Genomic DNA, 19,798 nt, shown 5'->3' with positions numbered 1-19,798 from the left:
AGATAAATGTTAGTAGATGCAAGCCAAAGTTTTATTTGCTTTGCCCACTGTGGCATTGCATTGGTGGCTCATGTCCATCTTGTGGTCAATCATGACCACCCGAGTCTCTTTTGGTCATGGTGCTAGTGAGTATAGCACTGCTGAGCCTATATGTATGACGTAGGTTTTTTCTCCCAAGGTGGAGCACCTTGCATTTCTCTGTGTTGAATGTCATCAGGTTATGACCCACCCACCTTGCAAGCCTTGTCCAGGTTGTCCTGAATTGCCAGCCTATCCTCTAGCATGACTGCACTTCCCCATAATTTGGTGTTGTCTGCAAACTTAGCCAATCTGCTTTTGACACCTGAATCCAGATCATTTATGACCATATTAAAGAGCACTGGTCTGAGTACTGAGCCTTGGGGGATGACACTGGTCACCATGCACCATGTTGACTCAGTTCCAATGACTATCACTCTCTGGGTCTGACCATGGAGCCAGTTCCCCAGCCATTGGACTGTAGGGTTGTTGAGGCCACAGTTCCCCAATTTTACCATGAGGACATCATGGGAGACCAAGTCAAAGGCTTTTTTAAAATCTAAATATATGACATCAACCTCTTCTCTTTTGTCCAGGTGATAGGTCATCAGGTCATAGAAGGAAATGAGTTTGTTCAGGCAAGACCTACCCACAATGAAGCCATGTTGGCTTTCTCTCAGAATGTTGCCTTCTGTTAGCCTGTTGTTGATGATTTCTTTGATGATTTTTTTCCAAGAGCTTTCCAGGGATTGAGGTAAAACTGGATGGCCTGTAGTTCCCAGGATCTTCCTTCCTTCCTTTCTTGAAGATAGGCACCACATTGTTCCTCTTCCAATCTTCAGGAACCTCTCCCAAGTGCCACGAGTTCTCCAATATCCTCGCCATTGCTCATGCTATGATGTCAGCCAACTCGTTTAGCACTTTTGGGTGCGTTCCATCTGGGCCAGCTGACTTGTGGATGTCCAGTCTCTCAAGGTGTTCCCTCACAAGATCTTTGCCAATTTAGGCGTATGATAGTCTCTACCCTGGAAGGCCTGTGTCCTGTCAGGTAGGGTGATCCCGTTGGGCTGGTGAAAAATCGACACAAAGTAATCATTGGGGAGATTAGCTTTTTCCTGGGTGTTGATTGTCAGCTGTCCCATTTGGTTCAGCAAGGGTCCAATGTTGCCTGTATTTTTTTCTGACTTCCCACATATTTGAAGAAGGACTTTTTATTGTTGTTGATTCCCGTAGCCAGTTTGAGTCTGGTTTCATCCTTGGCTTTTCTGGTCCACTCCCTACAGGTGCAGGCCAGTACTGCTTAATCCTCCTTAGTGGTATTTCCCAACTTCCATCCCTTATAAGCTTTCTCTTTAGGTTCAGGGGGTCCATGAGTTCCCTACTGAGCCAAGGTGGGGTTCCTAGCCCTTTTGCTACCTTTCCCACAGGCCAGAATGGACTTCCCTTGTGTTTTTAGGATCACATCTTTAAGGAGTGTGACTGATTGTGAACTCCATTCCCTGTCAGATCATTGTCTCAGGGCCTCAACAACCAACCCTCCTGAGCTTGTGAAAGCCAGTTTTCCTAAAGTCAAGCATTTCTGCATTGCTGACTGATTTGTCAGCTTTGTGAAGGATCGAGAAAGTGATCAACTCGTTATCACTGTCACCGAGCTTCCCTTTGATCCTCAGGTTGCTCACTAAATCATCCTGTTTGGCTAGTACTAGATCCAGCAGCACCTTACCTCTTGTTGGTCCATAGACTTCTTGAGTTAAATTGAGATTTTCAATGCAAATAAAGAAGCTTTGTGACCAACCAGATTTGGCTGAATGCTTTTCATGTGAGATGTCAGGGTGGTTGAAGTTGCCCATGATGACCATGCACTGAGAGTGCGCAGCCTCTGCCAGTTCCCTAGGGAACTTGTGGTTAAGCTCCTCCTCCTGGTTAGGAGGTCTATAATAGACTCCTACAGTTATATCACCTTCACTATGTACTCCCCATATTCTAACCTGGAGGGTCTCAAGTAGCCCTCCTTGGGTGCCAATCTCTGCCTGTAGGGAAGTGTACTGCTTCTTCACATAGAGAGCTACATCACCACCCTTTCTTGCAACATGATTTCTCCTGTATAAGGTACAGCCATCAATACCTGTGGTCCAGTCATAGGTGGGGTCCCACCAGGTCTCCTTTATCCCTATGAGATAGTATTAATTTTTGCTTAGCAGAAGGGCCCGTTTCTTCTGTTTGTTCCCCACGCTCCTGGCATTTGTGTACAGGGTTGTGGGATGCTTGGAACCTGGATGACTGGTCCAGGGATGTGAGGAGCTCCTGCCCCCATGTGCACCCCCAGGACAGACACAGCAGGCACATGCCCCCCAATCTGTGTGTGGGGCAGAGGCGGCTGTGGCTGCAGGCTGCACTCTGCTCCCCACTGCTGTTGCCTCAGGAGTGGCGTGATGCCATGTGCCTCCTCTGCGCTGGCTGCGCCACCTGCCCAGCAGTGGGAAGAACATGGTGCCTGGCCCAGGGGTATGTGCAGGGGCAGGAGTCCCTCACGCTCTTGGACCAGCCGCCCAGGCTCCAAGCATCCCATGACCCACCCTGGGGCCCCATTCACCTCCCCCCCCACCCCACCATGGGGGCCTTGATCTGCCTCCACCATGCCCCTTCCCTCAAAAGAGACTTACCAGCCAGACTATGATATTTAATGCATATATTAATAATGCATTTAATGTTAATTAGTGTAGCCTGCCTTATATCACATAATTGGCAACATTAGAAACAATGAAACAATATAAAGGGGTACATGAGCTGAAACTTTGAGACAGAAGGGGTACACTTGTTAAAAAAAGGTTGAAAACCCCTTGATAGAGTTGGAAAAGCAGCTAAGAGTTTCAGGCTGTTACAGAAATGTGCATGGAATAACAGCAAACAATCAGCTAAGGTGAAAATGCAAAGCTGCAAGACTTGTATGCTATCATTGCTGCTTTATAGTTCAGAAACATGGATTACATATGCTAGGCATATCAAAAAACTGAACAGCTTCCACATGAGATGTTTGAGTAAGAGCCTGAAAATAAAGTGGGAAGACAGAATACCAAACACAGAAATACTGAAGCATGCAGGACTGATATCCTTAAAAACCACTACGAAGATGAGGAGGTTGTGATGGGTTGGCCATGTCAATAGAATGGGAGGAGATGGGATCCTCAAGAATATTTTGTATAGTGAGATTTGAGGTAGCTGTAGAAAGTGGGGTTGTCCCTTATGGTGGTACCACAATGTGGGCAAAAATTATATGAAATAGTTCAACATCAATGTAGAAAGCTGGGAGGAGCGCACAGAATCTCATCTGGTTTGAAGGAAAAATCTGACACTACGTGCAGCTCAAAATAAAGTGGCTTTGATCCAGAGGATGGAAGGAAAGCGAGAAGAAAGAGAAGTAGCATGCTGTAAATTTGGATTTTATATCAGACAACATATGGATCTATGAAACTTGTAACAAGCTGTGTCGCTCTTGAATTGGGCTTTTTCAGCCACAGATAGGTTCATCAGGCATCTGACTAGGCCTCTTATGTGTACTATACACCATGATCCAGTGGATTGATGGTTGCCTGCATTCATGGGAAGTTCCAAGACTGAGTATGCTGTGCCTTCTGCTGGACATTAAGCAGAATAATTGGATTCTTTGCCAGAGAGGGAGTAAGAACATTGTAATAAGGCAACCTTGTGAGTTTATTTGTTTAGTTGCTTGCTAGTATCCCTTGTTCAGGATGCCTGACCCACTCATGTCTTATTTCCACATGTTCAGTTTTTGGTAGAAAGCATTTCTGGAGCTTAAGGTTTCAAATTAAACATTAAAATGAGTATGTCATCTTAGCTATCAATACAGCTGTAGTGCCTAGGAGACCCAGTCAGGGATTAGAGCCCACTGCAATAAGAGGCAGTTTTAAGCACCTTGTGATAAAAAGGACATATGCCATTCCAACTGCAAAGAGTTGTGTGGGCAGACCCCATGCACCATCATGCAGACACATGTATCTGACTGAACAGAACACATGAGATATTGAAAGACAGGGAAGAAGTGTGTTGCCATCTATGAAAACAAGACACAAGGCCTCTCCCCTCTGGGAGATGTTTGTTGCTGTTTGCTAGAAAGAGAGATTCCACCTCAGCTGAAATTGCTAGCACAGGTGCAGAAACAGAAAGGAAGCAAGTGTCTCTTGTCCCAGCCTAAGAAATAGAGAGACCCTTTGAGCCCAAAAGTCCAAGTATTTCCCTAAGTAAGTTGTAGGAAGACCATGGATAAAGACAGTGCTTATTTCTCTACTGTAGCATTCAACTACAGGAAATAATATCACTGTAATATAAGCAGATAACACACTGGACCAGAAATAGGAGTGAGTGAGCTCCCAGCCTGAGCCTCATCACCCAGCATGGGTGACCAGTGTTTATAAGACAAACTATAAGGTGATAAGTGGCATAATAAACAAGTGCAAAATAAACCACACAGACTAATAAGTGTTTCCTTTATTTGGGGGGTAGGTTTTGAGGAAAGTAAAGCATTAACCTTTGCAAAGTTCCATCCCAATTCCAAGCACACACTGTATAGCAATGAGCAAGTAATATGATGTAAATGTTAATCACAAGGTGGTCCTAAGCAGAGCCGACCCTAGGGGGTGTGGAGCCTGGGGCAAATCAGCTTGTGCAGGGCCCCTTTAACACTGTGCAGGGCCATGGGACCCCTGCAAAGGCAGGGCAGAGCAGTACTGCAGCAATGAAATGTGGTGCCCAGGGCCAAGCAGATCCTGCATGCCAAGGATGACCCGCTCTTCAGCGGATGTGAAGCTGGCAGTGCATGGTGGGGGGATAAGGGGATGGTGAGCTGCCGGATGCTTCTTCCACAGTGTGGGGCTGAGCTGCTAGCTCCATGTGGGCCCCGTGGGAGGGGCTGCAGCCCCTCTGCCCAGCTCTGCAGGCCCCCCCAAAGTGCAGGGCCCAGGGCGGTCACCCTGATTCAGCCTACCCAAGGGATGACTCTGGTCCTACCTATATGCCCTACAATCTGTAGGGTGAGGAAATGCTTAAATGAACAAAGTTTTTGTGTATGTAAAATGGTGGTGTAGAAGGTTATGACAGGGTACTTAGTGTGCCTGTCCCTTTAAGAGTAGAAGCTGCCTGAAAGACAGCTTGTAGAGGAGGCTGATTTAAGGACTCACCTGACCGGAAAGGGGCCCGGGGCTCAAGCCGTATAAGCCCAGAGTTTGAGCCAGTCAGGCAGTCCAGCCCTGGAAACCATGAAGTCTGGTGCTCCTGGCAGCAGAGCAGCAGGGCTCCTGAACTGACAGCAGAACTGGGGGAGCAACTGTGCAGGTCTGGGAAGAGGGGAAGTTCTCTGGGGAAGAGAGAGGCTTGTTTGTGCAGGCAGGTGGCCTCTATTTTGTGTTAAACCCAGAAGGGTTTGGGTGTCTGCCAGAGGGCTGAGATGCTGTTTATGTTGCAGCGGTGGTTAAGCCATTCATAGGCCACAGAATGAGGTGGGCCAACCGGGCCATGACCTGACCAACTTTTTAGCACGTTGATTTATATAACCCACAAATGCACAATTGTCATTCTAGTTAAAACTGTATAGCTATTTTTTTTAACTGCATAGCTAGCTAATTTAATGTGCTAAAAGCTGGTCAGGCCATGGCCAGGGTGGCCCACCCTGTTCCGTGGCCTGTGTAGCTGTGAGACCTGCTGAGGGCAGGTTCAAGGCATACAGAGAGAGCCAGTAGCCAGGGGGGGGGGGGCTAGAAGTGAGGTCAGCAATTTGTAATCCCAAGGAGGCAAGTAGAGCTGGGGAGCCCAGAGGTCTCAACTGACCTGAGGGTGGGGCCAGGGCCCAGGAGGGGCCATGGTCAAGGAGAGACCACAGTCAGAGACTGCCAGAGCTGGGGAGCCTGCAGATCCCAACTGCCCTGGGAGCAGGACCAGGGCCTAGGAGGGACAAGGCAGGAGACTGAGCTCAAGGTGGGCAAGTTGGCAAGGGAGCCTAGAGATCTCAGCCCGCTTGGGGGTAGGGCCGCAGCCCAGGAGGGGCTAAAGGTCCAGGAGGGACTGCACCTGGGGACTGCTAGAGCGGGGGAGCCATGACTGACCCAGGAGCAGGGCCAGGGCCCAGGGAGGGCCAAGGATCTAGGAGGGGCCTCTGCCAGAGACCAATAGGGTCTGGGATCTGCAGTTAGGGAGGCGGGAGCCTAGAAGCCGGGTCCGGTACTGTGGGTCTAGGCCAGGGGTTTTCAACCTTTTTAAATAAGTGTACCCCTAGCAGCTGGATGTGGAGTGGGAGCAGGGGTGGTGCATGGCCAGATGTGGAGCAGTGGCAGAGCAGGGTGGTAGGTGGTGGCGGCAGCAGCTTTCTCCCCCTCCCCCCCCCCCCCCCAATTTGGCCAGCTGGGCAGTATCTGTGTGGCCCGTAGAGGGGCATTGCTGCCCTCACTCCCCTGGCCCTACTCCTGGGAGGCGGAAGCGCAGGATGGCGGGTGGTGGCGCTCTATCCCTGCCCACCCATGCATACCTCTAGGACCTTCCCAAGCACCCCCAGGGGTACACATAGCCCCAGTTGACAACCCCTTGTCTAGGTTAAAAGTCCCAATGAGAGCAAAAGGGGAAGAGGCCGATAAAGCCAAGACCCCTATAAGACAAGTGATGGTACAGTAATACTAGTGAGGTATGGGGCATGGTGTAGGGAAGGATGGAGCCATGCAAAGATCCCTTAAGGCTACAGGTGCCCTGCAGAGGTACCTGTAGACCAAGAGGACCTATTGAGCTTAAGGATCAAACTGAGACTGGTGGGGTCTGAGCGGGCCCTAATGATGACTTGCACAGACGAAGGCTCACTCTAAGGCCTGTAGGCAGCCTCCCTTACCTAATATTCCAGAAGAACAAGGCGTGACAAATGAGCAACCAAGGAAGGGAGGGCTACACTAGAGACTGAGCCGGGCAGGAGCCAAATGGCCACTAGGGGGTGTCATAGCCACTCCTGGTGTTGGAACATGCCACAAAGGTGTATGAAGGGGAAGAGGAAGAAGGCAACACCAGAACCATCACTCCCTGCTACCTCTCCTACCTCAGGTCAGGAGGGTGGCATGCAGACTGGCAGTAGGTTGTCTTAAATTTGCTAAGGTCTTCCCCCAATCCCCCCTGTTTATATCTAATATTTATATATGGATTATTTTAATAAATCTTCTGTTTGGTGTTATTCAGATGTATTTGTTGCACTGAGACTTTGGAGCTGTACTAAACCTTTTTTGTGGTTTGGAAAGATACCAGTTAGCTAGTGAAAAGCACAGTTCTCAGAGAAAGAGGTTCTTATCTCTTTCCCTCACCACCTGGGAATGCTACTTGCCATGTTCTGTTTCTTTTACTTTGGTGACTAGGCCAGTTGTGACATCTGCAAAAGTTCACTCTGAAACAGGTTTTTTCCCTGCTTTTGCCACAGTTCTGCAACTTAGTGTTAAGGCCCTTAAAACTTGCCAACACTGACAACAGGGTAACAAAGGCACATGATTACTGTGATAGGATTCTAGCTGACTACATACACCTCAATTGTTATTAAAAGGCAAAACTTCACGTGTTTTTTTTGCCTGATGTTTCACACTTCCAAAAAGCAGTTATTCATTCTTGGCCTAGTCTAATATTAGTGGCTTAATAAACAAATTCTTATTCTACTTTCCCAGGCTATTGCTTATTCTTTAATTGTAAGCTTATTGATTATTGATTGTAAAACAGCTTAAGCACACACTTTTCAGAACTCATGCTTTTGTTAGATTCATAATGTGCACCTGTCAGTGTGGTCTGTCAGTCCCTGACATGTCCACAGCCTGCACTTAAAAAACTTAAAGTTAATTATTTTCCAAGCATTTTGGAGAGTACATAGGAAAAATGTTTGCCCAGGTTTTCAAATATGTATGTGATGATCAATAACTAGTTTGTAGTTTACTGGTTAAAGCAGTCAACAAAGGTACCTGCTGTGTTAAGTTCTTCCTTTTTTTTCTTCTTTTCTGCATCTTAGGTGGCAGTGTCACTCTTTGTAAAGCAGAAAAGGAGCACCGGCTAACATATTCATTTTTCCTGGTCTGTTCCTTGTGGTTTTTCAGCATACGTGTGCTAATTTGAAGTTGTTTTCAAGTACTTATTTTTTGTTTTAGTAGGATACTGGAATTTTTAAAATTTTAATTTGTTAAAACTTTGGAAAGAGCCACATAATAGAAGTGCATAACAAGAACAAGTTTGACATTTGAACTCTGATAGCATCTGGCTGAAACAAGAAAACAATTCCTTTGAATCATATAGCTCTTTGAAAGCCTAGTCTATAAAAGATGTGCATGTAGAAATTATTTTCTAAAAGTGCTAGAAGTAGATGGAGATTTTTCCAGTACATTACTTGGCAGGAAGCTGGCGTGCTAAGAGCATGTGACATGCTGAGTTTCCACAAAGAAACATCACAGGTGGAAAATCTTTCAGTGAGGGAGCCTATGGGGTCTGATGCCTTCTCTTGCAAGCACCCCTTACTGCAGCAAGGTCCCCATGACAGTGCAGTGTGCAGCAGTAGATGGAATGCTTTTCTGTTCTTCTGTGTGGTGGGGAGAATTTAAAAGGACACCTGCAGGACAGAGGCCCTCATGTCATACTAGGACAGATGCTCAAATACATGAGTAGGTGGAACTCAGCTAACAGCCAAATCCTAGGCTAGATCCTTGATACATGCTGTATCTTTCTTTTTCAGCTCCACAGGTGATGTCATTTGGGTGTGCTGGTTACCCAGGGTGCTCCATGGCCATTCAGTGCCCAGCAGCACTTCTTTCCCTTGTCTGGCCCAGCTCCTGTGATCCTGTCATGGTGATTACCACTTGGATGCTAGTAGACTTAGGTGAGTAGGGAACAGATGGGGGCAAAGGGCTCTCTCCTGCAGGGGTGGTGGCCCCTGGTGAGGCCACAAAGCCTGCCAAGTTTCAAGGAGATCAGTGCAGGGGTTTTGGGGCAACTGTACCCCAAATTCTTGAAAGCAAAACTCCTGTCATGTCTATATGTTACACCACAGAGGGGTTAAAACTGCAGGGATAGTAGCTCTTACTGAGGCCATGAAGCCTGCCAAGTTTCAAGAAGATCGGTGCAGGGGTTTGGGGGAACTGCACCTCAAGCTGCAGACAAGCCAAATTTATGACATACATGACCCTGTGTGTGTTAAGGCGCAGCAGGGTGACAGCTGCAGGGATGGTGGCCCCTGCTGCGGCCACAAAGCCTGCCAGCTGTCAAGGAGATTGGTGCAGGTGTGTTCTGGGTTCTGGGGCCCTGCACCTCTGGCTGCTGACAGGCAAAGTTCATGCCATGGGTGCTTGTGGGACTGACTGTGTCTGTCTTGGGGCAGTTGATTATCTGTATTGATTCTTTCCTCTCCTTAGCCTGGTTTTGTAGGTGCTAATTGATGGCAATTAACTGGCTACATTAGCTAGGTCCTATGTATTGAGCTGGTCCCTGTGTAGCATGAACCGAACTAATGTAGCTAACATTAACATAGTGTATAATAATAGTAAAATATAACCATGTTAGTTTTGTCCTGTAAGCAACTTGAAAACTCCATTTTGTATCCTTCTGCTTGACATAAGTGAATGAACTCTGCATAGTCTTTATGTATGACTGTGTGTAAAAGGGTGAAGGGTGAGAGAATAGCATAGAGACGGAAGAAGAAGATTTAACTGTTTATGTAAGCAACAAGGTGCCAAAAGTAAGTTACCAGTCAGTAAACTAATTAATGAACGGCTGAAGAATCCCTTTGAAGCTCGAGGGTGCAAAGGAGATAACAGAAGAAGAAATTCTGCCAGATGGGCAACAAGAACACTCTAAGTCTAAGATAAGCTGAAGACAAAAGAAGAACAACCACAAAAACAGAAGCTGGGTATGGAAAAACCGCAAAGCACTGAAACAAAGGATGCCAATCCCTATAAAAGAACACTTTGAAAATGCCAAGTTGGGTGAGTCTCTTTCTCTACTGCTGTTTCATCGGAGCACAGATGCATCTGTTCACCCTGCTCCAGCTGTTATCTTCAAATCTGCTATCTTCAAATCATCATCCTCTGCTCAATAAGCCCGAGTTGGCTACCCGGGGCTGATATTAAGCAGCTATTGCTGGTAACTATATCTGGTGTATGTGTGGACAAAATGGTTGTTTTGTGTATGTGTATGCCTGTGTGTAATGATGCGTATGATGATTTGTGTGTGTTTGTATGAATGGTGTACCTGAACCTCTATGTCTAACTCATGTAGTCAATAAACGCGGCACCTTGCCTTATCCTCCTTTATAAAGTCTTGCTCCTGATTTGAGCAATTGGCAATTTGCGTAACACCTGAGTGAATCATGATTGATTGGTAACTGGTAACACAGTAGCTTAGCAGCCAGGCCTGCAGCAGTCTCCCCTTCCCCTCCCCAAGACAGACACAGTCAGCCCCACAAGCACCCATGTCACGAGTTTTGCTTGTCAGCATCTAGGGGTGCAGGGCCCCAGATCCCCCCTGCACCAGTTTCCTTGACAGCTGGCAGGCTTTGTGGCCACAGCAAGGGCCACTATTCCTGCAGCTGTCACCCTGCTGTGCCTTAACACACTGTCACCCATGGCACAAGTTGCTTGTCCACAGCTTGAGGTGCAGTTTCCCCCAAACCCCTGCACTGATCTTCTTGAAACTTGGCAATCTTTGTGGCCTCAGCAAGATCTACCAACCCTGCAGTTTTCACCCCGTGTTGTAACACAGATGTGACAGGAGTTTTGCTCTCAAGAATTTGGTGTGCAGTTCCCCCCAAATCCCTGCACCGATCTTCTTGAAACTTGGCAGGCTTCATGCTCTCTGCAGAGTCTACCACCCCTGAGAATTTCATCCAAAGTGGACCAAAAACAACAAAGTTATAGCTATTTTATTGTTTCCCCATTATACCCCATGGCTGGATCTCAGAGGAGGCTCCGAGGCAGCTCCAAAGCTCTTCGGAAGCTCCAAACCGCTTCGGGAAGCCGAACGAGGCCAGTGCTTTGACCCGGACATGCTGCTTTGGACCCCCAAAGCATCAGAAGCTTCCCCGGATCTGAAGCTCTGTCCGAAGCCTCACACAGCCCTACTGTTTTGCAGTGTAGCCCTCTTCCTTCTGAAGTCTCAGCACAGTCAAATGAGTAGAAGGTATGTTGCAGCTGGTGGTACTCTAGGGAATTTCCAGGAGCTGGATTAGAGGCAGGGAGGCAAGGGAGAAGGAAGGTTGCAGGGGAACATTTTTTGAGCATGTACAGAGTGCACAAGGGAGGAGATCTCCTGAAGAAGGGAACTGCAGGCCCTTGCCGGATTGTGTAGGTCTCAGGCTATGCAGATTGCTGCTAGAGAACCACCCTATTTCTTGTTCCATGTCTCCACAGGCAGCAGGCAGATTGAGTTGTTTCCTCTGATGCTAATTTCATATCCCTGTTATACAACTCCTCCCTACAGCTATAGCCAGCTGATGCACAATCTTAAGAATCTGTTGAACAGTGTGGTCCCATACCACCATATGTGTGTTTCTTGTTTACTGTGAATAGTCAAGGAAGAATGTAACAGTAAACCAGATATTAACATACCTTGAAACTACCATATCTTGAAGGCTCAGCAAGGGAATGCAAGTTGTCTTGCATGAAAAATTGTCAGAACAGAGGCCCCTAAATTGCTTTTATTTTTAAAAACTGAAAACCATTTCTTCTGTTTTCATAAAAACACTACTCCAAGAAGAAGAGTCAGCATGTTGTTTATATTGTCATAGGATTCATTCTTTTGATTCGATGGCTGAAATTAAGTTCAGTTTAGCCTGTTACTTCTGCTGAATTTGTGAATGAAGTTTTGTGATCTGATAAAATATAGTTATTGAAGTGGCGCCATTTTGATTTATTACATTTAGCCAAGAAATGAGTGAAGAACTTACAAGCTTGAGTGGGTAGTTTCTCTGTAGCTTCACTAGAATTCATACTTCCTACAGATGACAGAGATTGGGGAGGTGCAAACAAAGGAATTTGGAAACCAGTGTTCAGAAAAGTGGTCTTAGGACACATGATCAGCAGAGCAAAATTCAAACAAGTACAAAAAAGCAGATGTCTAGGAAGAAGGCAAAAACTGAAGATATACATTATCAATATTGTATCAGAATCAAGGGTTTCAGTGATTTTCTTATTGGGCCAAATGTATGATTGAAAGAGGTTTTTGGACCCAAAGTGAGAAGACCAGAGGAAGGACACTTTGTGCCCAAAATATTGCTTTCAGCTAGCCACAAAGGCAGGAGAGAGACTACTAGGCAAAGACAAATGTTCCATAGGGGTGTACACTGGGTGGTGACTATGGACAAGTAAAAGCTGATAACTGTGTGTAGTCTGGGACAGTATTAACGCTATAGCCAGTTCTGCATAAGAACTGTGACTTGGAGATGCAAGCTATAAGTTATAGTAACAAGCCGCCATGTAGCAACAAAGCCATTGTCACAAAGGGACCCCATGGCTGGCTGTAAACTACTTAGCAGAAAGAATTTGAGCAAACCCCACTGATCACTCTTCCTATTAGGTTATTCTGCTTTCCTGCTTTAATCCTCTGAGATCAGTTCTTTTCATTCTCTTCCTGAAGACATCTCCAAGGCATTGGCTCTGTATGTCATGTTCTCCAGAGGGCAATCAACTCTTCCTACTAGCTGGAGTAATAGCCATGAGCCAACTCGTTCCTGAGCCTTGCATACCAATATCTGATGCAGATCACAATGACAGCAAAGTAGATACAATACACAGGGGCCTTTCCTAAAAACATCATACCCACCTGAATAATTAAATCCTCCTTCTTTACTAAACAAGTGTTCTCACATGAAAGCTTTTCCTTTGCTGCCTGCTACTGAGTGACAACCCACTAAATAGCAATGGTAGTTTGGTCTTTTGGAGGCTAACTGCTGCCAGCTGCTTGTGAATGCAGAGGGGCCCTAAGGCCCGTGTGCTAGCAAATGCCTTCTTCCCACCCAAGGGAGTTTGTCAATACTGATAGGATCTCTGTGAGTGTAGTTTGGTGTCTGGTTGGTGGCAGCAAGTGCAGCTGTAGGATGGAAATGTTTTTCCCATTAGGAACAAAGTTCTGGCACTTACTCCGAGTTCTGAAGGCAGATTCCGACTAGTGTCTAGAGACCTGTCCTGTGCTGTACCAGTTCCTGGTGGAGTTCTATCAATTCATATCAAACAGGAATCTCACACTGCAGGCCTATCACAGCGCGATATCCCTCATCACCTGCCAATTCCATTTTCAGCCCAGATGTGAGAAACTGGGCTTTTCTTCCTTTCTTGCCTACTGCCCTCCCAGTATAGGCCATCTAGAGCCCATCAGAGATTTCTCCGTTGCTTCTCATGCTTCTTTGGGGACAGGACATTGTAGAATTAAGGGGATGCTAGGTGGCAGACACAGCTCTCCCTTAATGTGGCACAAGGTAGAAATGCTTTTGCTTTGCAGCCACAAGAGGTAGAAGACCTGTACCAGAATGCAGCCAGTGACATACTCCTGGCCCTCAGGCAAATTTGCTTGGTAAAGGTGATGACAAAAGTGCTGGAGAGTTTCCAGGACACAGGACTTCCTTACCACTGTGCCCTCTGTGTGATGGGAAGGCTTGTGATGGTACCGCATTCATACTGGGTTTGCTCTCCAATGGGGAGGCTCTGATCTTCTGCATCCCAAGCTTATGCAGACATTTATCTACCCTGGGCGCGGGATCTGACTAGACTACACACCTTGTGATTCTTAGGACTCTTGTTGTGGATGTAGTCCAACCCAAGAGCTCAGTCTGCAGAGGAGAAAGGGATCATAAGGATCCCAAAAACCACTGTCTGGTGGAATACAGTACCAGCCCTTCACAGGATATGGAACTTTTAGACTGGGAAAAGTCAGAAGATCAGAAAAAGAGGATGAGGGGATCCTCTGCTTCATAAGAGTCTTTCTTTCCCAACATCTTGGAGGGAGGACAAGACCTGCACTGAGGCACACATGTAGGAGATGACAAGCTGTGGCCATGGCAAAGTCTCCAAAAAATGTGTTGTGCTCAGGGAAGGGGGAAAGGAGTGTCTGAATCTACTCCTTGTTTGGGAGAAGAGGGAGATTTCCCCAATATTGTATGTGTAGCAGCATTAAAAATTGACCCACCTGAAGGAATAGGAAGGGTTGCCCTGCAGCGAGACATGGTGTGAGCGGGGTGATAGACAGGTTGGAGACCAGGAAAAGGATTTCACCGTGGCTGCCCCTCTGAGAGCCCCCATCAGCGTCCTGCAGGCTGCACCGAGAGTGCTGCACTGTGTCGGTTCTCCCTCCTTTCCCCCTGGGAGCCTTGCTGGGGCAGGACAAGAGAGGAGCTGCCTGTGAAGAGACTCCAAGCCTGGGAAGACCCTCCTGCAAGCCCCTGTGTGACTGGGTGAGCACAGCAGGGGAGGGGGATGCAAGGCCAGGGGGAGGCTGCTGGAGACAGCCCTGGTGTTTCCCCCTGTGTGTCAGAAGGCACTGGGGAGGGGCAGGCTCAGGTGCTAGAGGGAGCACTGGGCTGGAGGGGCAGGGACTGCTCCAGCCACCAGAAGCCCCAGGCCTCAGGGAGGGGCCAGGGAGGGGCTGCATTTGCTTGATGCTGTGAGGCTGTGCTGGGCAGGGAGAACTGTTACAAATTGCAGCCCAGACACTGCTCCCTGCTGAGCCAGGGGAGAGAGGTCTGGGCAGGAATAAGCTCACTTGGAGGGATCGCAGGGGAGTAGCCACCGCCTGCTGCACTGAGACCCCAGGAGCTGCCAGCAGCAGGGACCACCCGGGCCTGCTGTGCAGGGGCACAGATGCAGTCCTGTTCTCTGAGACACCCAGCCAGGGGCAGTGCACACAGGGTCCTCAGTACACACTGTACAAGTTAATAACTGTAAATAAGTTCTTGATGGTTTATTAGTTGTAGTATCAATATATTTATTTATTGGTTCCTTATTTATTGTGGGTAATTTGTATACCTTCCCCTAGTGTAATGTGTAGCCAAGAAGCATTAACCCTTAAACCACCATCACCAGGTCATACGGTAGAACATTTGTTTTCTTGCATTGGTTGTATTTCATAGACATTAGGGCTGGAAGGGACCTTGGAAGATCATCAAGTTCAGCCCCCTGCCCCAGGGGCAGGAAGTCAGTGGGGGTCATAGGATCCCAGCAAGATAGACATCCAAATTTCTCTTGAAGGCATTCAAAGTAGGTACTTGAACCACCTCCAGTGGCAGTCTATTCCAGACTTTGGGGGCTTGGACAGTAAAGAAGTTCTTCCTTATGCCCAGCCTGAAATGGTCATGGAGGAGTTTGTGACCATTTGACCTTGTCATCCCCTGGGGCGCTCTGGTGAACAGACATTCCCCCAGATCCTTGTGGGCACCCCTGATAAACTTATAGGGAGCCACCACATCACCCCTGAGCCTGTGCTTTTCCAGGTTGAAGAGTCCCATGGCTTCCAGCCTCTCATTATAAGGTCTGTTTTCCTGACCTCTGATCATGTGTGTGGCTCTCCTCTGGACTCTCTCAAGCTTCTCCATATCCTTTTTGAATTGTGAAGCCCAAAACCGGATACAGTACTCCAGTTCCAGCCTCACCAAGGCCAAGTACAATGGGAGAATGACGTCCTGAGATTTGCTTGAGAAGCATATATGGATGCAAGCCAGAGTTTCACTCACTTTACTAGTTGCAGCATCACATTGAAGGCTCATGTTCATATTGTGGTCAATCATGACCCCCAAGTCCTTTTTGTCTGTAGTGCTAGCCAGCGTAGCACTGCCGAGCCTGTAAGCATGCTGCGGGTTTTTCTTCCCAAGGTGGAGAACCTTGTATTTTTCGGTGTTAAACACCATGTTACGTCTCAGCTGTGTGTTCTTGGGAACCCTGGCACAGGATGCAGTCTGTCTCACAAGGACTCACCCCCCCTCCCTCCCCTCCTCTACCTAAACGAAACTGATTAAGATGCAGTGAGAGACACACCTAAGACCCTCAAGATAAGGGTGACAAGAGTGAACCAACTGCCCTGGGTCTCATTTACATCCGAGATGGAACCAGATGACCATTTATTTACATGAGAGATGGAGAACAGAAAGCCTGAAGCAGAGACTGCAGTGAATTCTGGGACCAGAGAAGCAGGGGAGCACTGCATGATGGGGAATCTGTGCTCCAAATGTTAATGAACCCATGTTCACACACACCCAGCTCAGCATTTATCAGACCAGTTCTAATCTGGATTTGCTAAGGACTTCCCCCTCCCCCCCCCAGACACACATACACCTCTAAATTTAATAGGCATCTCGGGCCATACATTCCCCGGTCCCACTATGGGAGGCCTATTTAAACTTGATTGACTAAAACTCGGTTGCCGGGTTAGGGAATGCTGAGGCAAGAGACCGAGTCAGAGGGGGTACGGGCAACATTTGAACAATGGTTAAGGGTTCATCACAGCGTCCAGCCTGCTGGAGCCCTAATCCCAGGTGTTGTCATATTTTCCCGAGACGACTGGTGGGAGTCCTCTCCACAAAAGGTTATGAGCACCCCAATAATTGCTTTAAGTCTGTTAAAAGACTATAGTAAAATCTGGAAAAGTCATGCTAAGCTGAGGCTTGTTCACATCAAGTAAAAATCCAAAATCCTGATGCTGCAAGCTATCTATTGTTTCTGAAGAAACCATGAGATATCCCATCAGTATATCTGCCATCCATAGGAATCTCAAGCTGGGTCCCAAGTATTTGGTTACTTCCTAATCTTAAGTGTTTCCTGATTATCAATCAGTTTCTTGAGATGTTCCAAACCAGATAACCCCTTGTCAATAGAAAAGACAATGATTTACACAATTAAGGATGCTTTGAAGCAGCTGAACTGAGGGTGTAAAAATCTGTAAAAAGTGTGTGCGCTTCAAGAAGAAGAAGGAGGAAAGAAGAAGAAGAAGAAAGAAAGGAAGAAAGAAGAAGAAAACTCCTGTGCTGACACTATCCCCTGTCGTTCTTGGGACGCTGGAAGAACAGATCATCTCCCTTCAAGGACTGTGCCTGTCAGCTCTGCAGCCTGAGTGCCTCAGACTGGTGAGATCCCAGCGCTCTCTCTCTCTCTTTTCTCTCTAGGCATAAACTTCTGAACCTGAACTGTATCAGTTAAGCTTGAGCTAAGTTTCCCCAAATACTTAGTGAAACCAGGGTAGTATTGTAATTGTTTGTGTTTGTTTTTCTTTTGCATATCTATTACTACTAGTACCATTATATATTTCATATGCTTAGCAATAAATAACTTTTATAGTCAAACTGGTAGTAATTGGGTATATTTTTCCTTCTCTGCTTCTCTTTCCTCTCGTGCTCTGCAGCAACGCTTCTTTTACCTAAGCTAAAGATCCCTGTGAAGCCCAAAAATATTGTAGGGTCTGCTCATCAAGAGGCCAAAGATTGGGACGTGCTGAGTTTGAAACACATAAGTGGATCAGCTTGTACAGGCTGATTGACCCAGTTTGACTCAGACGTGCCCTTATGAACTGAATGCTGGCCCATGAGGGTGTCAGCTGGACACCCAGCTGGATTCAGAGGGATTCTGTTCACCTGTGTGCTTGTGTCTGACTGCATTTTATTGTTGCTCTTATGAACTGATTCTTGGCACATGAGGGTGTCAGCCTGTCCATGCTGATCAGCCCGGCCAGGTCAGGCGTGTCACGTTAATTTGTGTGTGTTTGTGTGTATGACTGATTTGGTGACTGGAGGAACCCAGTCCCACTGAGATTAAGTCCTGCAAGATAGCTCCATTGGGGGTGAGGGCTTGCAGAAGGGAGGGATACAGCTCCGTATAGTAACACAAGCAGCACATTGACAGAATCACCAAGACCCTAGAAACTATCCCTAATAAATGAGCACACCCCAAAGTAATGGGCAAATTTGGTAACAACCATCAGGTTCTCGTCTGCCCATTTCCTGAGCCTGTCAAGGTCAGCCTGGATCACCCTTCTGTCTTCAGGTGTGGACGCTTTACCCCAAAGTTTGGTGTCGTTGGCCAACTTGGCCAGTTTGCTTCTTACTCCAATGTCCACATCATTAATGAAGATGTTGAATAGTGTTGGCACAAGGACAGAGCCTTGAGGGACCCCACTGGTCACAGGGCACCACAATGATTGACTTCCATCAACCACCACCCTCTGGGTCTCACCACAGAGGCAATTCCCCAGCCAGCGGATCGTGGTGGACCCGAGGCCACAGTTGGCCAGTTTTGCTGAGAGGTGATCATGGGATACCAGCTCAAAAGCTTTTTTAAAGTCAAGATATATGACATCAATCTCTTTTTCCTTGTCCAGGTGATACGTGACCTGGTCGTAAAAGGAAATAAGATTGGTCAAGCAAGATATACCTGCAACAAACTCATGCTGACTATCCCTCAGGATGTTGCCATTGGCCGGTCTGTTAAGAATGGCCTCTTTGATAATATTTTATAAGACCTTCCCCAGGAAAGAGGTCAGGCTGATGGGCCTATAGTTTGCTGGATCCACTTTCCTCCCTTTCTTGAAGATAGGCATCACATTGGCCTTTGTCCAGTCTTCGGGCACTTCACCAGAGTGTCAGGAGTTTTTGAAGATCTGTGCCAGGGGCTGAGCTATGGTACTTGCCAGCTCCTTGAGTACCCTGGGGTGTAAACTGCCAGGGTTGGCTGACTTGAAGGTTTCCAGCCTCTCAAGGTGTTCCTTCACAAGGTCAACATTGATGGAGGGTAAGGAATCACCTTCACCCTGGTGTTCCCATCCTGTAATGGGCAGGGGCACCCCTTGGGACTAGTGAAAAACTGATGCAAAGTACCCATTTAGCAAGTTGGCTTTTTCCTGGGGATCGGTTGTCAATTGTCCCATCTAGTTTAGCAGGGGTCTGGTGTTGCCCTTGCTTTTCCTCCAGCTCTTCACATATCTATAAAGGACTTTTTATTGTTCTTGATACTTGTAGCCAGTTGGAGTTCAGTTGCAGCCTTGGCTTTCCTGGTTCACTCCTACCAGGTCTGGACCAGTGCAGAATATTCCTCCTTGGAGGTGGATCCAGTCCTCCATCCTTTGTAGGTCTTTCTTTTTAGACGCAGGAAGTCCGCTAGTTCCCTGCAGAGCCAAGGGGGCTGCTGTGCCCTTTTGCTGCCTTTCCTCTGAGATGGAATAGCCTTAGCTTGTGCATCTAGGATTGCTCCCTTGAGGAGCAACTGTGACAGCCAGAACCAGAGGGATTAATAAGCAATAATATGTGCTTCTTGGAGGCATTTGGTATTTTGCCTAAACAGGTAATATTAGTTAATATTAGCTTATAAATTTGTAAACTGCAAATGTAACTTGTCTGTCATAAATTTAACCAAAATGATAAATTAACTGTTCGTAGATCTGACTGGGCCCCATAGGCAAAGCTGTAGCTGTGAGATTAGCTGGCCTAATGGTTTTTTGCTCAGGGTTCAGCCTTAGCGATAAAAACTGGATCTAACTGCTTGGCACACCCAACACATTCCAGGAAAGCATATCCCAAGAAAGCATATTCAAATGAAGCCTAAAAGGGGTTGGGATTTAGGCGGAGCAATGTCAATTTCAGACCTAAAGGTGCTGCATCATAATTTGCTTATTGGATAAACCTGAGTCTGGGTAATAACCTTTTATGATAATTTTAACACCTTTCAATCCCATACGGTAACAGCTATAGGGCAACATTGTGAGTGGCCCTGAGGCCAACAGATTAACATAAGACTAGGTATAAAAA

General features: G+C 47.0%; 1 long non-coding RNA gene across 1 annotated transcript in view; it reads left to right on the top strand.

Moving 5' to 3' along the window:
* The window catches only part of LOC132252138 (uncharacterized), a 96,568-nt gene extending 86,144 nt beyond the window's left edge, over nucleotides 1-10,424 (top strand). The window contains exon 3 of the long non-coding RNA XR_009463919.1: nucleotides 8,765-10,424. This is a non-coding gene — a long non-coding RNA (uncharacterized LOC132252138). The remainder of the gene's footprint in view (nucleotides 1-8,764) is intronic.
* Nucleotides 10,425-19,798: the final 9,374 nt, after the last annotated feature.

The sequence above is a fragment of the Alligator mississippiensis genome, chromosome 8 (assembly GCF_030867095.1).
Source record: "Alligator mississippiensis isolate rAllMis1 chromosome 8, rAllMis1, whole genome shotgun sequence".
Lineage (NCBI taxonomy): Eukaryota > Metazoa > Chordata > Crocodylia > Alligatoridae > Alligator > Alligator mississippiensis.
The sequence above is the reverse complement of the archived record's forward strand: the minus strand, read 5'-3'. Positions and strand labels throughout refer to the sequence as shown.